The sequence below is a fragment of the Hibiscus syriacus genome, unplaced genomic scaffold (assembly GCF_006381635.1).
Source record: "Hibiscus syriacus cultivar Baekdansim isolate YM2019G1 unplaced genomic scaffold, ASM638163v2 tig00116971_pilon, whole genome shotgun sequence".
NCBI classification, from domain to species: Eukaryota; Viridiplantae; Streptophyta; class Magnoliopsida; order Malvales; family Malvaceae; genus Hibiscus; species Hibiscus syriacus.
In genome coordinates, this window is record NW_024063495.1 from 2,208 (window position 1) to 26,329 (window position 24,122).

A 24,122-nucleotide genomic window follows, 5' to 3' on the forward strand; every position below is an offset into this window, starting at 1 on the left:
CATATAGTAAAATAAGTAGGCTAGCATATTATACAACTTCGTAACCCAACTAACGATCGAGTAGTTGCAGGATAACTAGTTTGTCCAATCATTCTTAACACTGCCTAAGTCCGTACCAAAAGTTCAAACTCGAACCCTAAACCCCATAAAATCTAGGGCTTTTAAAAAAATTGTACTTACTATTACTCGAGTAGATCATTTCTTCCTTTTTCCCTGGCAAAATGAGATAAATACCACCGTTATGTAAAGGAAAATAAAAAAAACATTAATCACCAGATTCTGAAAGTATCTGTAAGAATCGAACCAAGACAACGTAATCATCCATCGATAGCTGTTTCGGTTTTTAGTTGAGCAGGACTCTCAATTGGCTGCTGCCTCCCGCCACTTTGATGGGGTCATGTTCTGAAATGTAAAAAGATGGAGAATCATGGTAAGAACAAACTGTAGTATGCACAATCGGTATCTAAATACAGAACCTTGGCAAGTTTCTTCTCCTTGCGGGCTTGTCTCTCCCTCTCGTCGTATTCTTGGTTTTCCTTCTCGACCAATCGGATGAGGGTGTCACATCTCCTTGCAAGCTCTTGAGTTGTCCGTGACTTCACAAACCAATCAATCGAAACAAAGGAGATGTTCGGAATGCTGCCTTCAATTCATCCCAATTTCCATATCCAAGCTTGTGAACCATACATATCTGTTTTACATAAGATGCAAGGGCATGAATAACACAAAAAAAATAATGTGGACTAAAATAAACCACTTGACAGAGAAAGACTATAAGACGCACCATGAACCGATCACATTCTTCATTGTACAGCTTTCCTTTGTTTTGACCATACTGGATCTTCATTTCCAGCCATGGATTCTTGTAGCGATCCAATTTCTTGCCAATTGCTTTCATGATCTCATCTTTTCTAGTAATTCTGGCTTCCCCTCTTTCAATGTTCTTAATTATCCTATCATAATCTGCAGTATAATAAAACCCTCAAAATTAATGCAGCATTCAAATATTGTGCAGAAACAATTAACAGAATTTTATCATCTGTATACCATTATTCGCATGCATATGCTTACTTCAAATCATTTTAAAGCAAGCTCCTGGAATAAGCTACTTAAAACTAATCAAAGTTTTACGCTCTAATCACATCACATCTACTTACCATTTAACTCCTTGTACCGTTCCTTAAAAACTTTAGCATATCTTTGAACTTCCTCCTCAGTTTCCCTTCCATTTCTAAAGCAATACTTTTGATATCATTTCGTCCGTATTTCTCACAAGCTCTAATGAATGCATTGAAATCTCTCCGGCTCCATGAAGAAAACCCCTGATGCACCCAAAATTTAAGTAATCAATAATATAAGCATGGCCGACTTAGTCTTAGCTCAGTTGGCACATTGCTAATGAAACAATCTGGAGGGTATAAGATCGAACACACTTACACACAATATCCTCCAATTTATAGTTACGAATTTGAGGAGTTTATGGGTAGTTTAGAAAATGTATCAAAATATGTATACATATATATAAACATAACATACAATGCATTCGACTCACCTCTTCTAATAGCTGTTCCTTTTCTTCCAACTCTTCAACAGTTAATGGGTCTCCTCCTTCAGGTTCAGCCTCATCAATTGTGTCCTTCACCTGATTCTTCTGAGGGTTTGCTGATTTTAATGAAAAAATTATGGTCAGGAAATCAATCACAACCAACAGCAATTCAATGGATGGAGAATACAGAAAATGGTATTTGTCTGTTCATCATACCATAAGATAGCGTACTTCTTTCTCGTACAATTCACTCAGCCTCGGAGTGTTAAAAAACTGGAAATCATGCCTGAGAAATTGAAATGTTTATTAGCTACAATATCTAACAAGCAAACTATTTAACAAAACATTAATTTCAGAAAGGGCTTACAGTTGAGGCATGCGAGGTATTCGAGGCTCCTTTGGTTTTGATGGACCACCTTGGCGCAGGGTTTGTTTAAAGTACTCAGATTCCGAGTAACTGATAAATGGAAATGATAAGTACACGTCAAAAACATGAAAGATAATCAATGCAAACTTTAAGTGAAAATGCTGGAAATAGAGACTTACTTCCGCTTCCGCTCTCTTTTGGAGGTTCAATCCAATTTTCAGTTGCAATTTTCTTGAAGTCAAACTTGTTTTCATCCTTTATCCAGAAGAAGCAAAAACACCAAGATCAATAAAGGAAAGTGTAAAATGCAAGACTTGGAAGAGATCAAACAAATGATTAGGTATAAGTAAGAAGGATGCTTTTACCTTGTCATCATCAAAATCATATAATTCAGCAGCTAGAAAGAAGAATGTCAAAATTTAAATGATTATTTATAAGAACATTAAATAATAAAAAAAACTAAGGAAACAAGAGCAAGAGAGGCATACTATCATCCATTTTAAATTTAATAGCATCCTCTGTAAATTTCTTCATCTTGGCATCAAGTTCAGCTGTCGCTGCTTCTCCTTTAGCGATGATTCTATCAATGTCTTCATCTGTAATTGTGCTATCCTTGGAACTAAAGACCATTTCAGCACCAAACCTCACCATTTGAAGCAACTCATCTTTGTTAACAGCTGCATGAGACAAGATATTGAAATGAATATAGACCTCCAAACAATTATTGCATCAAGCAAAACAATTGCACTGCGAGGGAAAATTCTTACTCTTGCTCTGCTAATCGTCCTTGTTGAATAACCAGAGCATCTAGGGCAAGCTTTTTGTAGGCCCTCTCAATCACCTTTTCCTCAATAGTGTACTGTTTCATTATAAAAAAACAAATAAGTCTACCATAACATAGGATAACTTCTCAACCGGAATACAATGAGAACACCAAGACCTCTGAACAAAAACGGAACACTTGAACTTCCTTCTTTTGACCAATTCTATGAGCACGATCCTGGGCTTGCAGATCAACTTGTGGATTCCTGAAAGATTCCCTTTTATCACCAATCAAATAAGGAACAAAACACACACACATATATAATAAACCAAGTAAGAAGCTCACCAGTCACTATCAAAAGGATGACAACATCTGCTGTAGCAAGATTAATACCAAGACCTCCGGCTCTAGTTGATAACAAAAAGACAAATTTCTCACTTCCTGGTTTGTTAAAGGCTTCAATGGAAGCATCACGGTCGTCTCCACCTGTATTACCATCAATTCGACAATACTGGTACCCACGAAACATCAAATAATCTTCCAGAATATCCAGCAGTCTTGTCATCTGATGGAATAAATTCCCACAGCAAAATAATTACTATGGAACTTGGGAAAATCACAGGGATAGGCACAGACCAATAATTTGTAAACAATGCAAATATACAATAGATACTAGGCAACCCCCAAGATTACCTGAGAAAATATCAGAACTCTAGAATCACGTTCCTTCAGCTTTGGCAGTAGCTTGTCCAAGAACCATTTTACCTATAAATAAATCCTTAAGGTTGTCTTTCATTCAACATAAATGGATTCAATATGGTCCAGGAAGTAAATTTACCAGCGTTGGTTATAAGATGGTCCCCTGTGGTATATGGAGGTCCAGGTTCAGCACCTTGGAAAAGATATGGGTGATTACAGCATTTACGCAGCTGCATTGCAATATTCAAAAGACGCTTACGCTCTCCACCAGCATTAACAACTTCAAGATCTTTTTGCAGCAGAGCTCTATAATAATGTTTCTGCATCTGGGACATTCCTACTTTCAGGATAGTTTCCTTTTTGGGTGGCAAACCTTTTCAACATCTGATTTCAATCTCCGAAGGAGAAATGGCCGAGAACCTAAAGATGCAGGGACAAAGAATCTTAATTATTTACACAAAGTTATATGCCAGCCATGAATAGGTATAAGATTTTTAACTTGCCTTGTGAAGTTGTTGAACGACTTCCTGCTCATCATTTTCACCAGAAATCTGAAACCACTCGTCAAAAGTTTCAGCTGAACTAAAAATCTCTGGCAGTAAAAAGTTAAGAAGAGCCCAAAGCTCATGGAGATTATTCTGCACCAAAAAAAAGATTATTAGATGTGTAAACAACAAGAGTACAAGACAGAATTGTAAAAATCCAACCAAATGTTCAACTTAAATGCAAGTTCAGTAGAAAATGGCATAGGCATTTATAGTGCAAAAAGCATACCATACATCATGAATGGACCAAGTCTTAAAACACAGTAAGTACTTCTATAGCATAACATTTGAAGGCATACCTGAAGTGGTGTACCAGTAATAAGAAGACGGTAATTAGTGTTGTAGAGCCTCATTGTTTTTGAAAGGAGTGAATTCTCATTCTTGATTCGATGGGCTTCATCAATAATTATATAGCGCCAACTAAAACGACGCAAGGCAGACTTCTCCTTAATGGCCATTTCAAAACTTGTGACACAGACATCAAACTTCCCAGCAACCAGTAACTCCTCACGGATGTATCTCTGTAGAAATTAGAAGACATAAGAATTACAGAGAGAAATAAAGAGTCGTCACTAAAGCATGCATCAAGCAACTTACTCTTTCTTCATTCCCAAGAAATTTTACAGTTCGCAAGACTGGGCAAAATCGACGAATTTCATTCATCCAGTTACCAAGAGTTGATTTTGGAGCAACAACCATGTGAGGACCAGTAATTCCACGGTACTCATGCAGATAGCCCAGTAAAGAAATAGTTTGCAAAGTTTTCCCCAGTCCTTTACACAAAATAGAGTAAACAAAACATCAGCTAATAATATAACAAGATTATTGTGATCAGAAAAACAAGCTTGCCAAATGAACTTAAACAATAAGTGAATCACCAAAAGCCATGCTGCAACACATACCATTTCATCTGCAAGAATTCCATTTATACCATTCTCATACAGTCGAATAAGCCAATTTAAACCAGCAAGTTGGTAGTCCCGCATCTTTCCTTGAATGCCTGGAGAGAGGATAGAAAAAAGCAAAGTGCTAAGAGATATGAAACCAGTTAAACTGTGTTCTCTAACTGAGGTTTCAGAGAGAGAGAATTACAAGTAGGTTGAGTCACCAATCGTGTGTTTCCAGACAAACCATCTTCTTCCTCCTTGAGGTACTCTTCATCTTCTTCCTCTTCAGTTACTTTTGATGCATGACGTCCCCTAAATTTAATAAGTGGAAGAAACCATTAAAAAACAAATAGAAAACAACCATTCCACTTACAAAATATAACCATTAATACCATGAAAATACCACACGAGAATAATTTCCTTTCAACACCCTTAGCAAAAAGGAGAGAGCCTATACCTTCCATTCGCCTTCTTTTGAGATGATGATGATAGGTCACTTTTAGAAAAATGAGCAAACAACTCTGTCTGCTGCAAAAGATACTTCAAAACGTCCCTTCCCCTTGTTCTAAATTAAACCAACATTAGCAACCCATAAATTACACTTGATATTAACAGAAATGGAACTTTTCTCTAGAATACACACCATATCAGCATCAATGGCAGCATTTTGAGCATCCAATATTTCCTGAATCTTCTGCTTCTTTACTTTCTCCATTTCTTTTAATCTCTCCTTCTCTCTCTTCCTAATTTCCGGGTCAGCCCCGCTAGACTCATACTGCAGGGAAAAGGAAAAAAAGAACTCAAAAATCATAAAAAAATAAATATAAAAGTGAAGGTCTCCACAACAAGTATCAGAAATCCTAGAAGCAAAATACGTACTGGAGAGTAAACACTAAAATCTTAAACATATTTTCAACTGTTGCCGGGCCTTAACCACAAGTAACCAAAAAAGATAAAGATCAAACAACTATAAATCATAAAATACAAATATACACAATGAAGATCTTCTCAGCAACATATATATATATATATATATATATAATGTTGGAAGACCTTAACTACAAATAACCAAAAATATAGATCTGACTACTGAAATCATAAAAATTCGAAAGCAAAACAAGGGTAAAATCGTAAAAGTACCTCGTAACCGTCATCCGCGTTTGAATCGGGGGCACCGTCATCATCGTCGTCCTCATCGGAAGCACCAGCGGAGCGGGCGACGGCTTCGAGCTCTTCTTCGTCGTCTTCGTCACCGTTGATCTGATCTTCAACCCTCTCTTCTCCGATGAACTTGAGCCGTTGGATGGTGCTTCATCACGACGACGCCGGTTTCGATGATTTCGCCATCTATTTTCTCAGATTTGAGGGTTTTTTTTTTCTCTCCGTGTTCTCTTCTTTTCTTTTAGGAGAGATCTACTTTTCGTACAGATACGATGCGCTCCAAAATAAACGGGAGATAAACGATGTTGGTGAAATTGTGGCCGTTGGATTTGCAGGAGTGGAGATTAAATGTTTTCAAGTGGATCGAGTGGCAAAATGAGGAATTCCCGCCATTTTTACGGTAATAAGAAATTCCCGCCTAGTTAATCCGCTGGCTCGGGCCTAGACTCAGAGCGCGTAGGCTCTAACCCTTGGTTTCACGGCCAACGACATTTGTGATAACGGTGCGCACGAACGAGCATTCTATTGAAGATGGACTAACCAATTATATAGCACGAAGTACAATAATATCGGTGATAAAAGTATTATTTATATTTTTTAAAATTTTAAATTCGAACATTAAAAATATTAAGGACACAAACATTTAATATAAAAAAAGTTAAAAATTTTTTAAACCTATACTAATTTGTATTTACCCCATATTATTAAAAAATAACATATTTTAAAAATATTGTGGGTAGAAAATAAAATTTTAAAAGGTGCATGTGTTGAAAATTTATTTTGAAATTTAGGTTATTTGCTACAATAAATGTGAAACTCCTCATGTCTTCATGACAAATTTATAATATATTAAAAAATTATATAAATCTTATCATAAAAGTATAACAAATTCTAACTATTTATTATATTTTATAAATATCGTCACAAGGACGTATCAAGTTTCAAAAACTGTAGCAAATGACGTAAATTCTAATTTAATTTTCAAACACTTTATTTTCTTTTAATTTTTTTTCTTTTGGATTATTTGCCCAACAAAGTTGGTGATAATGAGCCATCTTAACCTTTTCCGATCCAAGGGCCTAAAAAAATTATTCTTTACAAAACTCTTAATTAGAATACGGCCCAATTCGCATAATATATAAATTTATTGTACAAATTTAGTACTTAAAGTTTACTATTTTTCAAAATTTGTATTTATATTTATTTATTTTTTCAATTTAATATCCAAGTTTGAAAACAAATTTAAGTTAGTATCTGTGGCACTGCTACAATAGTTGGTTGATAATGTGATCAGAACAAAGATACTGTTTTTTGTTATTTGTCATAATTTAATTGGCTATTAAAGTGACATGACTGAATATTAAATTTTAAAAAATCTTAATATTAATTTGAGAAAAAAATTCATCTTTTATAGACATAATAGCATAACATACTTTTTTGTTTTTGATTATTTTTTTATTATGTGATTATTACAATGTAATATTTGTTATAAACACTTAATCATTTGACAATAAACGTTTTAACATCCTTACATAACTTCTAAAGATAGCAAATATCTTTTAATTACTAAAATTGTTTAATTCGTGTATAATGACTAACATACCCTTGATAATATTCGACACTTCTTTAAATGTGTCCTTATTTGTTTTTTTGCAATTTAAATCATGATATTTTAATTTTTTAGATAATAATTTTCGTCGGTTAACTAACAATCACTTATGTGAAAATGTGATATGATATTTTATTTTTAAAGTTACTCGCATGATATAACACATCATTAATTACGCGACATTTAAAATATATTTTTTAAAATAAAATAATATTTCCAAAAATTTATCTTTTGTTTTTTTTCATATTTTTAATCTTTACCACCTATACATATTATTTATCTCTAAAAATATTTATATTTTACAAATGCCATGACCAATGATGCGTCATTGCACATTAATAATCTAAAAAAATGAGGTATCATGTCACATAAGCAAAGAAGTTGACAGCAATAAAGGACTTATTTGAAAAAAAAAATGAAAACTATGATGTAAATTGTAAAAAATAAACTTTTAGGGCTCATTAGTAAACCGTGTCAAACATTGAGGGCATATTATGCTGTTATGCTTTTTCTATAATAAGGTTTAAATATACGAAAGGTGTCCAACCTATGCTTATTTTTCTAGTTCAGTGCCCAACGTTTATTTCGTTCTAGTTTGGTGCCTAACGTTTCATTCTATTATTAAAAATTGGTCAAGCCGTGACGGACCGTTATTTCCTCCTTTAAGTGACACGTGTCACAATATGATAATTTTAAATTCTATATAAAATTTAAAAAATAAAATTATATATATATTTTTTTAAAAAGAAAACACATAAATTTGGAAATAATCCCTAAACTTTGAAAACCTTTATTTCTACCCCTAAAACCACAGCGACCACCGCTATTTGCCGTCGACGAAGCTCCACCCAACTACACCTCCCCCCGACGACCAAAACTCCAATGAAATTGTAACTGATCAATGGTCGATCGAAGGCGAATCGACATTTTATACCCGTGAACCCTGGGATGAAAATCACAATCCCAAGCGATTTCAACGATCAATCGACGACAACTACGACGACTTATAACTAGGATGCTAACAATGACTAGGTCGGCAACGGTGTTGTGGCTGGAAAGGCCGACGACAGCGGGTTAGTGTTAGGATTTGGGGATTTTAGGGATTTTGAGACTTTTTTTGTAATTTAAAAGAAATAAGGTTTCTTTCAAAATAAATATAATAATATTTTTAATAATTTTCAAAAAAATAAATTACGAAATTACGAAATTGTGACACATGTCACTTAATGAAGAAAACTAACGGTCCGTCATGGCTTGACCCATTTTGAGTAATGAAATGAAACATTAGACACCAAACTAGAACGAAATAAACGTTAGACACTAAATTAAAAAAACATGCATAAGTTGGATACATTTTGTATATTTAAGCCCTATGATAACGATATAAATGCACATTTCAAAGTTTAGACAAAACTGAAACTGAGTTTTCTACAGCCAAAAATCAAAGACAAATAGATCGAGAAAATACAAAATTGAAAGAAAATGAAACCCCGCGAAAAGATCTCCATCAAAGTTCAGATATCAACAATCGGCTATGAAAGGGTTCTTCATTGAAGAATAGCTCAAAGAAGGCAAGTTATTCTAATAATAACCAATAAAATTTATTGATTTCGTGTCCGCATGGTTTCCTCTGGATTGAGCGAGCTTAATTCCCCCTCCCGTTTGGTTGTTTGTTGTAGATTGCTCATAAAAGGCTTAACTGAAGCATTCGTTTCATCGATCGTATGTGTTTTTGTTAGAAAATAACAATCCGACACATAAAAGTAAATAAAAATAGAGAGAATCGCCTCAGTGACCAAAAAAAAGTTATAATATACGATTTTAACCAACTTTTTTTGGATTTGCCAAAATGACCAACAAAATCGCAACGCGAAATAAAAATCGCAACGCGATCCCCAGAATCGCAAATCAGTTTCCAAAATCGCAACGCGATTCTTGAAAATCGCGATGCGATAGTACAAATTCGCATTGCGATTTTCCATAATCGCAACGCGAATATGAAAATCGCAACGCGAACACATAAATCGCAACGCGTATCCGTAAATCGCAACGTGTATCCGTAAATCGCAACGCGTATGGGTAAATCGCAATGCGTATCCGTATATCGCAACGCGTATCCGTAAATCGCAACGCGTATCCGTAAACTGCAACGTGTATCCGTAAATCGCAACGCGTATCCGTAAATCGCAATGTGTATCCGTAAATCGCAACGCGTATCCGTAAATCGCAACGATAATCCGTAAATCGCAACGCGTATCCGTAAATCGCAACGATAATCCGTAAATCGCAACGAGAATCTGTAAATCGCAACGATAATCCGTAAATCGCAACGAGAATCTGTAAATCACAACACTTAAATTTTGGGTATATAACACTGAATCATAAACTAATCCCTAAATCGCAACTCATTCCATCTCCATCTATCACTCTCTCCGGCGACATCCGTTCCTATATCCAACGACATCCTTCCCAATCCGGCAACAGGTTTTAGTTTCGCAGCTCGTCTGTTTAGTAAATTAATTTACAACCATGAAATCATCTAATGTTGATCATGTTTGGATAGATTTGTGTTTGGAGGGTCATGGGATAATGTTCATGTGTTTTACAATATATGCCTTTACCCATGAATCTTCAACTAAAATTGTCTTTACAAAAGTTAACTTATGAAACTCTAATGCTACGTGTTTCAAATAAATTGAATTTAGAGCCCCTAAGTGGATTTAGGCTATCTTATCAGAGAAATGGTAAAGTTTATTTGTTAACCGACAATGAAGATGTTGAACGATTCATTGCTTACATTAGTGTTTCACAAGATGTTACATTGTATGTTGTTGAACCTAGAAGTAGTATTGTTGGGTCAGTAGCGGGTAGTAATCAACTAAGTTTTTCTCAAAACCCACAACCTTTCTCTAATCCAAATCCCAATCAACTTTCAGCACCAAATTCCGGTTTTCGTATTGACCAGTTAGACGATGATGAGCCAACAGAAAAATTGTGAGTACTAGTCAGTATTCGAAATTTGGTCTTGGTCAATATCCGGACTTTGATATTGGTCAATACACGGATTTTGATGATGTTTCAGAAGAAAGAAACAGACCATGCGTGTAATGATATTGATATTGGTCAATACCCGAATTTTGATGATGAAACAGCCGTTGCCGAAGAATGTAATGTTGATGATAATGAGGAGGAAGTTACGACTGTGAATGAACATGTTGAACATCCATTCTGTAATTCATATAATCCTGAAGAAGAAAAGAAGAAGAAAAAGTCCCCGAAGAAAAGAAAATGCCACGGGCGTATAACTGGAATATGCCAGAATTACTTCAGATACCGGAAGAAGAGTTGATAAAGAAAGCAGTTGATTGTTACACAAAAGTTATTCGTATCAAGAAAGATGATTGTTTTGATACAAAGGAAGACTTGAAGATAGCTTATATACGAAATGTGTGGAAGATGGCTATCAACTAAAAGTTAACAAATCAAGCAAAGATCGTTTCGAAACAAGGTGTATGATTGACAAAAACTGTACGTGGCGTATGATTGCAAAGAGAATAAAAGATTGCAAAATGTTTCAAGTTAGGACTTTTATTGATAAACATACATGTTCAAGAACCCAAGTTTTTCCTCACCATAGATAGGCAAACAAAAAGGTGTTGGGTGGTTTTCTGGCTGAGTTAATGTTTTTGAATGGCAGGGTATATCGGGGACATGAAATTATGACTGACATGAATGCTCGGTTCAAGATTAGTATATCATATTCTCAAGCTTGGAGAGCCAAATGTTATGCCTTGGAATTGTTGAGGGGGTCGCCAGAAGCATCGTTTGCCCAACTGCCGGCTTATTGTCACAATTTAAAGCTGAAAAATCCTGGGTCGGTAACTCATATCAAAACAGATAGAGATGGACGCTTTGAGTTGCTGTTTATCGCCATTGGTGCTACGGTTAGTAAATCAATATAATTTTGTTGACTCATTTTGTTAGTTACATGCATTTCACATTTAAATGATTATATTTCTTGTGTATATTATTTTGTAGATTCGTTCGTTTATTACTTGCATGCGCCCAGTTATTATAGTTGACGGAGCACATTTGAAAGGTCGATACCTTGGAGTAAACTTATTAGCAGTAGCCATGGATGCTAACAATGGGATATTGCCAATAGCTTACGGGGTTGGCAAATCTGAAACCTCTGATTCATGGACATGGTTTATGGGGCATCTTAGGGATTGCATAGGTCCTATTAGCAATCTGACAATCATATCCGATAGGGCAAACTCAATTGACAACGCTGTTAGAAGGTGTTTCCCAGATGCTTTTCATGGACTTTGTGGTGTTCATTTGTATAGAAATCTAAAATCAAGGTCTGCTGGTATAAAAAAGCACAAATGGACATACTGGAAGGCTGTAAAAGCTTATCGGGAAGTGGATTTCAATAAGCATATAAATTGTTTAAGACGTGTTTTGCCTCAGTGTGCTCAAAACTAGAAGATCGGGTTTGAAAGATGGTCAAGAGTACATCAACTTGGAGCAAGATATGGTTTCATGACGTCTAATAGTGCAGAATCAATCAACGCTCTAAGTCGTCATTCCCGGAAATTACCCATTACTATGTTAATGGAGTTTTTTCGAGCCTCTATTCAACAGTGGTACTACAAGAAAAGAAACCATGCAGGTATTATTTCTTTGAATTCGTAACTTATCATATTTATATATTTTACTAAGTATTGTTTATTTAAATTTACAGGAACATTGGAACATCGTGTTACACCATGGACTGAAAAAAAGATAACGAAACGTGTTGTGAAGTCAACGTCATGGAGAGTTGAACCATGTTCAAAACTTTGTTTCAAGTACTGGATAATAACTTAAATGGGCTAGTCGATCTAAATGCAAAGACGTGTAGTTGTATGAAATGGCAAACATCTGGTTATCCGTGTGGCCATGTTATAAAAGTTGCTCTTCATTTAAACCAAGATGATTCAAGCGCATACGCTATGGATTGCTACACTACAGAAGTTTATCGACAGACTTATGCCGAGATTGTCTACCCTATTCCACATCCTTCTGAGTGGGACATACCAGATGACTTACAAACAGTTTTGCCACCAGCCATGGACAGAAGGCTACCTGGCCGACCAAAAAGTCACGATCGTATACCGTCTAAGGGTGAAGAGAAGAAGAGATCGACATAGTCGGTGCAAGGAAAGTGGTCATACAAGGTTGACATGTGGATCACCAGTGCCATCAAAATCATCTTTTCCTCTACCAAAATATGGATCCTCATCAAAATCCAAAGCTCATATGGTGTCAAGCAAAAGGCAATCATCTTTAAAATCCCAATCACGATTGGCTTCACCTTTTGAGACTGAACTTAAGGTGATTTTTAAATGCAAACGTTGTATTATGTGGATTTTATGTGTGAACTTTTAACATTTTCAGTTGAATTAATGACTCAGGCCAACCATTTTGACTTAACCAACTCTTGTTATTCAGTTGTTATCACTATTAGGCATGCATTTGACTATCGCAACACGGAAAATACAATCGCAACGCGAAATGAAAATCCCAACATGAAAATCGCAATGCGGAAATGAAAATCGCAACGAGGAATCGCAATGCGAAATGAAAATCGCAATGCGAAATGAAAAATCGCAACGACAGAATCGCAATGCGAAATTAAAATCGCAATGCGGAATGAAAATCGCAATGCGAAATGAAAATCGCAATGCGAAATGAAAATCGCAATGCGAAATGAAAATCGCAATGCGAAATGAAAATCGCAACGAAAGAATCGCAATGCGAAATGAAAATCGCAATGCGAAATGAAAATCGCAACGAGATAATCGCAATGCGAAATTATAAACGCATTGCGATTTTCATTTCCGCATTGCGATTTCATTTCGCATTGCGATTCTCTCGTTGCGATTTTCATTTCGCATTGCGATTTCATTTCGCATTGCGATAGTCATTTTTGCCTTCAACATAATGCAGATTGAAATCAACAAAATCAACCATTACATTTCAATCAATTAAACAAGCACAAATAAGAATTATGTTCGCATCAATTACACAAATCAACTTTTACAAATCATCTTTTACAAATCAATTAAACAATCAAAAAAAAGCAATAATTCTTATTTCCGATCATCTACTATTGAATCAACTTTTACAAATCAATTAAACAATCAAAAAACAATCAATTAAACTATTGAATCAACTTTTGCAGCTCGACATCATTTTCACGCAGTTCACTTCTGAGATTAACCTGCAGAAACCAAACATTTGTTCAAACAACACTTTCTACGCAAATTATTGAATTCTAGTTAATTAACCAAACATTTTCATTTATAAGTATATAAACTTACCAATTGTTTATGGACATTTTTATAACGCGGATGCAGGTAGGCAGCGTCTCGTATATATCGATTAGCCATATAATGCCGAAACCACAAGCCTACTGCAGCTTTATCTCTATCGGTGGGAGGGTAGATACTTGATGCTTCCCGTCGTCAAACGCTCCAACGCCAAGCATACGAGAGGACCACAATCTCCTCTGGCTCCGCTCGTTTGTTGTGGCGCGGTCTCGTCTCTAATAACTGTAATATTGAGCTTCTTTGGCTTCTTGTTTCCAGAACGAGTCCAATAATTGATCGCATCCAAGAATTTAGCCAAATGAGAGCTCCATCCCTTAAATAACATCTCTTAAATCAGCCAATGATATGTAATTTATCATGCTGTCATACACTATTGTCTTAAGGGATGGGAGCTGAAGCTCGACGAGAATCCAATGTTTACGTTCCAAAACAGGGATAAACACCTGCAATCATAAGTAATAATTCATTCATTTGCGCACTTATTTCATAAAACCTTTAAACTCAATCTAAAATAAATACTAACCTTATCGACCTCCCACCATGCAGGATAAAGTTTAGCTTGTCCATTGCCCAAATCAAATGATTCATCTCGTGCATTCTTCAAGTGAACGCGTGAAAAGACGTCGGCATTATTGTATATCGTATATTTTTATTTTTCTTAAGTTTTCTTATTATTAGAAGACGTGTCACCCACGCATCGATATGCTGTTTTACAAAAAAAGACATATATTAGTGACTTACATAAATTTAAAAAAAAATTAATCAAATTGAAATATAAGAAAATATAAGACTTACCCCCATCGAAATAGCCATTGTCTTCGACCCCTAATAATACGCCCCACCAAGGCCGTTCAAGCAACAAAAAGATATCATCGGTGAGCTTGCATATGTCAGTGAAACACCCCTTGCTCCGCTCATGTAGATAAAAATCAACTGCGGTCTTAGCCCAAAGGGTGTTATCCAAAATTGTGTCCGGTAGTTGTTCCCTCTCCTCTTCAGATACCGGTATGGTACTGGCCGGTAACTCATACGAGCCAACTTGAATCCATCATGTCCGGCACGACAGAGGGTTTCTCAAGAAGCCTACATATGACGCCATGTGAATCGGGCTCTTGAATGGGGGGAGGGACCTCTTCAATGATGACAGTGGCCTCTTGAACGGTGGGGGGGACTCTCGAGGAATGATATGGGGGGCCTCTTCAACGATAGGAGTGGACTCTTGAGGGATGACAGGCGAGTCGGGCTTCTTCTTGCGGTGTCTTCGCACTATTGGGGTGTACGGAGACTTAATAGCACGTGCACGCTGTCTGATGCGTGAACTCCGTCGTGCAAGCATAACCCGACGTAAAGCATCCACTCTATCGGGCCGCTAAATAATTAAATACAAAAATCAGTAAATAAACAGACATGATATTTAAACAGTGAAAACAAAGACAAATATGTTTCAAACTTGCATTGTATTCACCCAAGTCATTATTCTATCATAGTTCACAAAATGCATCGATAACAAAGAAAAATATGTTTCAACTAATACCCTGAAGTTAGTATTTGTCTTTGTTTTGTCTATTGGTTGAAGTAATGCAATCCATTCAAGTTTCAATTTGCAGAAGAAGAAATAGTTTACTTTCGCAACACGAAACTTAAAATCGCAACGCGAAACCAAATCGCAACGCGAAATGAAATCGCAACGACAGAATCGCAATGCGAAATGAAAATCGCAACGAAAGAATCGCAACGCGAAATGAAAATCGCAATGCGATTTTCATTTCGCGTTGCGATTTTGGTTTCGCGTTGCGATTTTAAGTTTCGTGTTGCGAAAGTAAACTATTTCTTCTTCTGCAAATTGAAACTTGAATGGATAAATTTACTTTCAACCAAAAGACAAAACAAAGACAAATACTATTTCACAGTGTTAAAGAATACACAGTTTAGCAGAATTGGCAGCAACCGAACAAATTTACTTTCAACCAAAAGACAAAACAAAGACAAATATATTTCACAGTGTTAAAGAATACACAGTTTAGCAGAATTGGCAGCAACCGAACAAATTTACTTTCAACCAAAAGACAAAACAAAGACAAATACTATTTCACAGTGTTAAAGAATACACAGTTTAGCAGAATTGGCAGCAACCGAACAAATTTACTTTCAACCAAAAGACAAAACAAAGACAATATATTTCACAGTGTTAAAGAATATACAGTTTAGCAGAATTGGCAGCAACCGAACAAATTTACTTTCAACCAAAAGACAAAACAAAGACAAATACTATTTCACAGTGTTAAAGAATACACAGTTTAGCAGAATTGGCAGCAACCGAATAAATTTACTAAGCAATCTAAGTGAAATGGCTAATCTAAGTGAAATTACGAGTAAATTTATCATTAAGTTAAATATGGAAAATCTTAAACTTACCTCGTTGCGTAGAGTATGAACCTCATTCTGCAACGATACTATCATCTCACGTAGAGCGGCAACCTCACCACGTAAAGTTGACACCTCCACGCCATGCACCATCGTTATCGCGTAGAGTACCGATCTCCTCACGCAAGGCATTGACCTCATCACGTAACTCCCTTGACTCATCCCGTTGAGGTGGAGGTGGAGAACAGGGAGATAGGAGTCGTGGCATCTTTGCCGGTCGCCTATCATGAGGTGATGGTGGAGAAGAGGCTCGATGATGTGACGGGATAGGTGATGGCTCTCGTTCTAGAGATGTATAGTCGGGTCGATCGGGTGATGGCTCTAGGTGAGGTGATGGCTCTCGAATTGGAGGAAGTGGATGCTGCTCATCATCCGTGCCATCAAAAAAATTCTGACTAGCTTGCCACCAATCAGTGGCAAGCTCTTCCTCCGTGGGTGTCAGTCTTTGTAATGGAATGTTGGCCTCCTAAAATATAAAAACTCAAACAAAGTTAAACGTCTACTATTAATAACTTGTTTATATATATATGAAAGTATTTGTGTTAACTTACATTATTTATTGTGGCATGGTATTAAGTCTTCCCAATCCAACAGAGTTTTCCTCTTCCAGGAATAGCCCTGGGAATATCATTTGACGTTTTTATTGCATATGTACGCATGCTGGGGAAAGCCTCGAATATCCAAATCTACAAACAATATAATAACAAAATTAGTAATTGTTAAATAATTAATTATAATTTTAGAAACATTATATAGAAATTCTTACCTTAAAGGCCCAAACAAAGCCTGACAAAGTGTATTTGGACCCATCGCCCCGCAAACTTTTGCGGTCATCAAAGGCAGACGACAACTTAGTCCAGGTAGCTTTCCATATACGAACCCCACGGAAACAGATTCCATGCATTCAGGTCCTCTACCAATATTATTAGCTCCCGATGAATAGGTTGTCTGGCCTCTCTGCCTAAAAGCCGGCATACACAAGTAGTAGAAGGCATACTCGGACAACATCGACGTCTTCCATCCGAGTGAAACCAGCTTTCTTTAAATAATTTCTTCAGGTCGTCGACATGTAGGTTCGGCTTCTCCATTGACTCATCCGAAAAACCCGGGATAACCATGATGGGCGGGCGATATGACGAGTGTACCGGCCTACATCATCGTGTCCGAATCGTAGACCAGTGATTAAGCAGAACTCCTTCCGCCCAAAGCAAGTATACGCTGGTGGAAAATGAAACCATATCTCTTCCTCACCCGTTGTATACTGTCGGGTAGATTTGATGTCATGGTCTGAAGCCACAAATGGGTCAAATTAGCATCTCCACCCGGATGCTGTACTCTCAGCCATGGCCCGAAGCAGGTTTCCTCAAACAATTGTCTTTGAGCAGGTGAAAGCTTCTTTGCAATTGTAGTGGCCAGGATGACTTTATTTCTCAAGGTCAATTGAGCCGAAAAAAATTTCTACAAAAACAATAAACATACCAAGTTAGATATACCAAAAACTACACTGTGAAGATATACCAAAAACAATAAACATAAAAAGTAGTAGTTTATTCTTGAAACTAAAATTTGCAACACTGTTTTGTCTTTTGGTTGAAATGAAAATCGCAACGAGAGAATCGCAACGCGAGATGACAATCGCAACGAGAGAATCGCAACGTGAAATGAAAATCGCAACGAGAGAATCGCAACGCGAAATGAAAATCGCAATGCGATTTTGGTTTCGCGTTGCGATTCTCTCGTTGCGATTTTCATTTCGCGTTGCGATTCTCTCGTTGCGACAGTCTCTCTCGTTGCGATTTTCATTTATCTCGTTGCGACTCTTCTGCAAATTGAAACTTGAATGGATTGCATTACTTCAACCAAAAGACAGAACAAAGACAAAGACAAATACTAACTTGAAAATCGCAACGAGAATAGCAACGCGAAATGAAAATCGCAACGACAGAATCGTAACGCGAAATGAAATCTAAGTGAAATGGTTATCTATTATTGAAATGACCAGTAAACTTATCATCAGTTCAATATGAAAAACCTACAATAATGCAAACATTTCAAAATAAAAATAATTAAAAAACTAACCCTCGGAGGTTGATTTTCCATTTCTGAATATTGTGAGGGATTTCTGACCGTGAATGGTTGTGAGGGATTTCGCCGGAGATGGGGACGGAAATCTTCGGAGATGGGGACGGATTTCTTCGCCGTAGAGAGTGAGAGATGGAGATGGGACTGAGTTGTGATTTTAGGTTTTAGGTTATGAGTTGCGATTACGGGATTTTGTCTTAATATTCTTTTTGTAATTTGAAAATAAAATACGCGTAGCGATTATAATGGCGCTTTAAATATCGCGTTGCGATTTACGGATACGCGTTGCGATTTTATGTATTATCGTTGCGATTTACGGATACGCGTTGCGATATACGGATACGCATTGCGATTTACCCATACGCGTTGCGATTTACGGATACACGTTGCGATTTACGGATACGCGTTGCGATTTATGTGTTCGCGTTGCGATTTTCATATTCGCATTGCGATTATGGAAAATCGCAATGCGAATTTGTACTATCGCATCGCGATTTTCAAGAATCGCGTTGCGATTTTGGAAACTGATTTGCGATTCTGGAAACTGATTTGCGATTCTGGGGATCGCGTTGCGATTTTTATTTCGCGTTGCGATTTTGTTGGTCATTTTGGCAAATCCAAAAAAAGTTGGTTAAAATCGTATATTATAACTTTTTTTTGGTCACTGAGGCGATTTTCTCATAAAAATAACTTGTATAGAAATTGAAATGAAAATACATATTAAAGAGGAAACCCGAAATTTGCAGAATATCGAAATCAAAACGGTTGAGGCATGCAATTAAGCAATTTCTTTAAGACAGAATTTCGGTTACTCCTTTGTTCTCGAGATCCTTTGGTCATCTTTCTCCCGGGATACAACAACAAGATCAACATAAAGTAGCACAATTTGCGAGATCACGAACCTTTTACTTGCTAAAGAATATCACCCAAAAAACAAGAGAGAATAGAGGATTTTGAGTTATGAAAAACCTTATGGTTTTACATGGTATTTACGGTGTTTCAAATGGGAGCAAAGTTGGAAACAAAATATTGGAATAAAAGCAATTAATTAGTATCTGAATAAAAATGGAAATAATTAATTTTCAATGTGAACTGATTAATAATATTAAAATAAAATCATAAATTAATCATATTACAATGTGAATTGATTAATAATATTCAAATAAAATAAAAAATTAACCTTGTCTCAATGTGAACATGAATCATACCATATTAAAAAATATATATGACACCTTTAAGGAAAATATTTAATTCGTAGTGGGCAAAATAATTCGTAGGCCCCCTGATGGGCCCGACCGGTCCGGACATTCACGTCACCTATGTCGTGTGGGTACGCCCTTAACCCTGATGGTTTCGACGAGCTTCGATTTGCACCCCCTTTGTGCCTGTGCACGAGGCACATTTCCAACCCAAGTCATAAAAAACATACAAGTGGGTTTGTGTATATAAACCATTCCCTAGCTTATTAACCTACTAATGTGGGATATGGGGTTTTCCATTTTCCTTTTCATAACACAATTCACCTTTACTCTACTTTGAACATCAATTTCTTATTCATCACTCAACCATTTTGAGCATATGAGACTTTAGGCTTTAGGCTACTCCTAGAAGATGTAATTTTACCTAAAAATCACCATAAAATCCTAATATTCCCAATCTAACACCCATTCCCCAATATTTCCCGATCTAACACTCTTTCTGACAGTGGGGAGCGAAGGGCATTTCTGGGGGGGGGGGGTTCCAAGGATTTGATGATGTGGAGGGAAAACACGTTTCAGGGGTGCACCTTCTAGGGGTTTCAACTGATGTGGCGCCACGTTGGAAGGCATGTTTGGGGGCACATGTTTTTGCCCCTGTTCAATGTCTAGTTTCAAGTATTTTAAGGTTTAAGAATTAAAAGTTTAGGGTTTATAGTTTTGGTTTGATTATTTTTAGGGTTTTGGGAATTTTTAAGATTAAGGGTTTTAGGTTAAAATAGTTTAGGGTTTTTAGGTTAAAGTGGTTTTGGGTTTTTTTAGGTTAAAGTGGTTTAGGTTTTTTTTTTAAAAATGTTAATCATGTGAAGTAAATACTAGAAAATAAAATCACAAACATTAAAATACTAGAAAACACAATTATATAAACTATTAAGTGATGATAAAAGAGAGAGTTAAATTTTAGGGTTTAATAGTTTGGGGTTTGGGGGATGTTTGAGGGTTTTTAGGTTATAATGGTTTATAATTTTTAGGGTTTAGGGTTTAAGGTTAGATTAAAATGGAAATGTTAATCACATGAGCTAAGACATAAAAAAAATAGAAAATACACATTGAAAATATTAGAAAATACAATTACATTAAAATATTAGAATCAAGCACATACATTGAAATATTAGAAAATAATATTACATTGAAATATTAGAAAAACACATACATAGAAAATAAAATTACATAAGTAAGGGTTAACAGTTAAGTGATGATAAAAGAGTTGGACAAAATTTTGTATTGTAGCCTAGGTTTCTGCAATGCCCACATCTTTCATGTTCTCTTGAGCTCTCCCAAAATCTATATCACAATGAATTCGAGTAGATTTTGGACAACCTGAGTCCCTCAATAGCATCAGATCTAGTATAGTTGTAAGCTAAGTCTGAATCTCATTTGGGTCTTTTTCGTTACCTATGGGGGAAACTCAAATTCATACACCTTGAATACTTGTGAAAGTTAGTATACGAGATCAACATAACTTTTGTAGTCCAAATGAGAATGTGAGCAAGCTGCTATGACATGAGAGCATGGATATTTGAGTGCTTGAAAGAAACCACAATCACACAACCTTTCTTGTAGACTAACTCTAAAAGAGTTAGCTTCAATCCCTTGAAGAGATCGTGGCATTTTTGTAACACGAAATAATTCAAGAGTGTAAGAAAAATCCATTACCAACATCCTATTTGATGCTGCTACTTTTTTCTGTAGATTTGCTACTAGTCTTAGGTGATAAATATGGCTGTTATGCATCCAAGTAAGAGCTTGTCCCCTGAGCTTTGCAAAAAGTTGATCCAAATGAAAATAAATCGTTTTAGCCAACGCCATGATTGGTAAATGACATGCCCCCTTTAAGGTTGAATTGATAGCTTCAACCAAGTTGGTTGTCATATGACCATATCGATAGCCCCCATCATAAGCATTTGTCCACATTTCTTTGTTGATGTCCATAATGTACTCATACCCTTTTTTGTTTTTGCCAAACAATTATTGTAGCATAGACTCAAACATCTGAGGTAAGAGTTCGTAACCTAAGCCATAAGCCATATGTAATAGTTAGTATGAAGTAGAAATAAATAAAATGAAAGAAAAGAATGAGAAATGAAATTGAAAAAGATTAATATACCAATGTGCACGACTAATTGACGTTCATCATTCTTCTTGTATTTTTTATAGTAGTTTGCAGCAAAATGTTGGACACAATAATGAAATTAAACATGCGTGGGTTTCCACATTGGACCCAAAGAGTATATTGCTGATTTGATCCTAGCTCATCGGTATGAAATGATGTATATTTGTTCTATTGTGACAACATGTAAACATAATTTTTTCAATAAAAAGCCTATGACTCAGTATCTTCACCTTTAACGAGGGAAGACACAACGAGAAGATTGTTACGGTTACCATATTGGACAACAACCAATAACTTGCTTGTATTTTCTATACAAGAGAGTACCATCAATTTGGAATACTAGTTTGTAGTATTTCATTGCATTAATGCACTGAGGGTAAATCCAAAAAATATGGGAGAATTGGCATCGATCTCGAACCACCCGATCATTCATGTAATGATTTTGAGTTTTGAACTCAACTATTGTCCCTGATAACTCCCTAAAAAGGTTACTTTTAAGGCCTTTTTCACTTAAGTTATTATTTGTTTAAAAGCTCATTTTGGTCATTTTAGGATCATGTAGTTGTATATAGTTGTATTGTGGTGGTGGTGCTATTTTATCTTGTAAAGGTGTTGTATGAGGGAAATGTGTGGTTATTTATGTTGTATAAGAAATAGCAAGCAAAAGGTTGCACTGGGAAGGAATGTCGTGACATCACACGTTGCTGAAGTAGAAAAGAACAAAAATATATTTTTATAAAAGGACAACTGACAAGGCACGTGTCTTATGGTTATAACCGCCTGCTGGGACCACTGCCACCTGGGAGGATAAGACTCACGCCCAAGGAGTGACTCTAGGGGTATGCTGGGTATTTTGAGTGCAAAATCCCATTAATACCCTTAGATATTTTTATTATTTAATACACTTCACATGAGAGAGGAGGAAGGTTACACACACTTAGATTTTTCAGCTAGATTTTCTTCACATTCTCCACCGTTTCCTTCTTTCCATTCTCTTAGTGGTGTTCTTTCATTAAAGCTCCAAGGAATGGCGAGCTAGGCATCCGAGAGGAGCTAGCAAGCTATGGCGAGTCGTGGTGGTTGAGGAGAGCTCCGACTGCGCGCGTCGAGGGCTTCTTCTCCCTTCCCCTTTGCTGTTAGTTTTCATTTGATATTGGGTTGTTGGAACGAATGAATTTCATGTTTTGTTTCATGGATGATTTGAATGATTTGAACATCACCATGAACTAACCTTATTTGGTGGGGTTGATTTTATGAATGTTTGATATTATTTTAATGATAGATTTAAATTTATCTTTTGCATTTACTTGTTTTGCTTATGAATGCTTCACCTTCTAAGTTTGTAGGAGGCATGAGAGTGTCCATTAATTAGATGAAGGCTAGGTGTTCCAGAGAAACTTAGTCATTAATACTTTTAGTATTCGAGAGAAACACAAGTATGATCCATATAAGCAATGGGGTGTAGTATTTTCTTAAGCTTAGAATCGGCATAGTAATACTATATCCTAATCCCTTAGTGCTTGAGAGAGACTAAGATAGGATTTCAACGACTAAGAGAGGTAGTTTTTATCAATAGCATAGGTTGCCATAGTTGAGACTAAGAGGAGATGCTGTGACATTCTATTCTATTAGGTTCCTTTGACTAGAGATAGAGGGAGCACTTTCAGCAAACCCTATCGAGCAAGTGATGTTTAGATAAATCAAATCTGCTTGAGAGATAAGTTTTAGCATCCTTAAATCAATCCCTACCATTCATTCCTTTGGAAGCTTGTTGTGTAAGGATTATCAAACTATAATTCATCTATTGTTTTTACCGTTTTCATTGTCTTGACAATTCTATTATTTTTAACATTATAATTTAATCTTGCCACTACATTTCCATTTGCTACCCCATCAAACTATCAATCCACATCTGTTGAAAACATTTTGATGTTTCGATATAACAAATTAACTATTATTGAATTTTAAGATTTTATTCAATTTTAAATCATATATTCGATTTAATTAATCGAAATTAACTATTATTGAATTTTAAGATTTTATTCAATTTTAAATCATATATTCGATTTAATTATTCGAATATAAAAAATATTACTCCAAGTTTTCAAACGTCAATTTTAAACCTTACTTAAGTGTAAAATTGTGTTTTAGTCTTAAAATATTTTTGAAACAATTTTTACAAAGTATTTCAAACCATAATCAGGCCAAAAATAAATTTTACAAAGGGATGTATTGATACACTCCTATATGTACCGATACACCCCAAACATCGAATGCAATTAGTGTACCGATA

At 35.9% G+C, this 24,122-nt stretch overlaps 1 pseudogene; it reads right to left on the reverse strand.

Annotated features, from left to right (window-relative positions):
* Window positions 1-265: 265 nt before the first annotated feature.
* Window positions 266-6,118, reverse strand: LOC120191981 (annotated as a pseudogene).
* Between the last annotated feature and the right edge of the window lie 18,004 nt (window positions 6,119-24,122).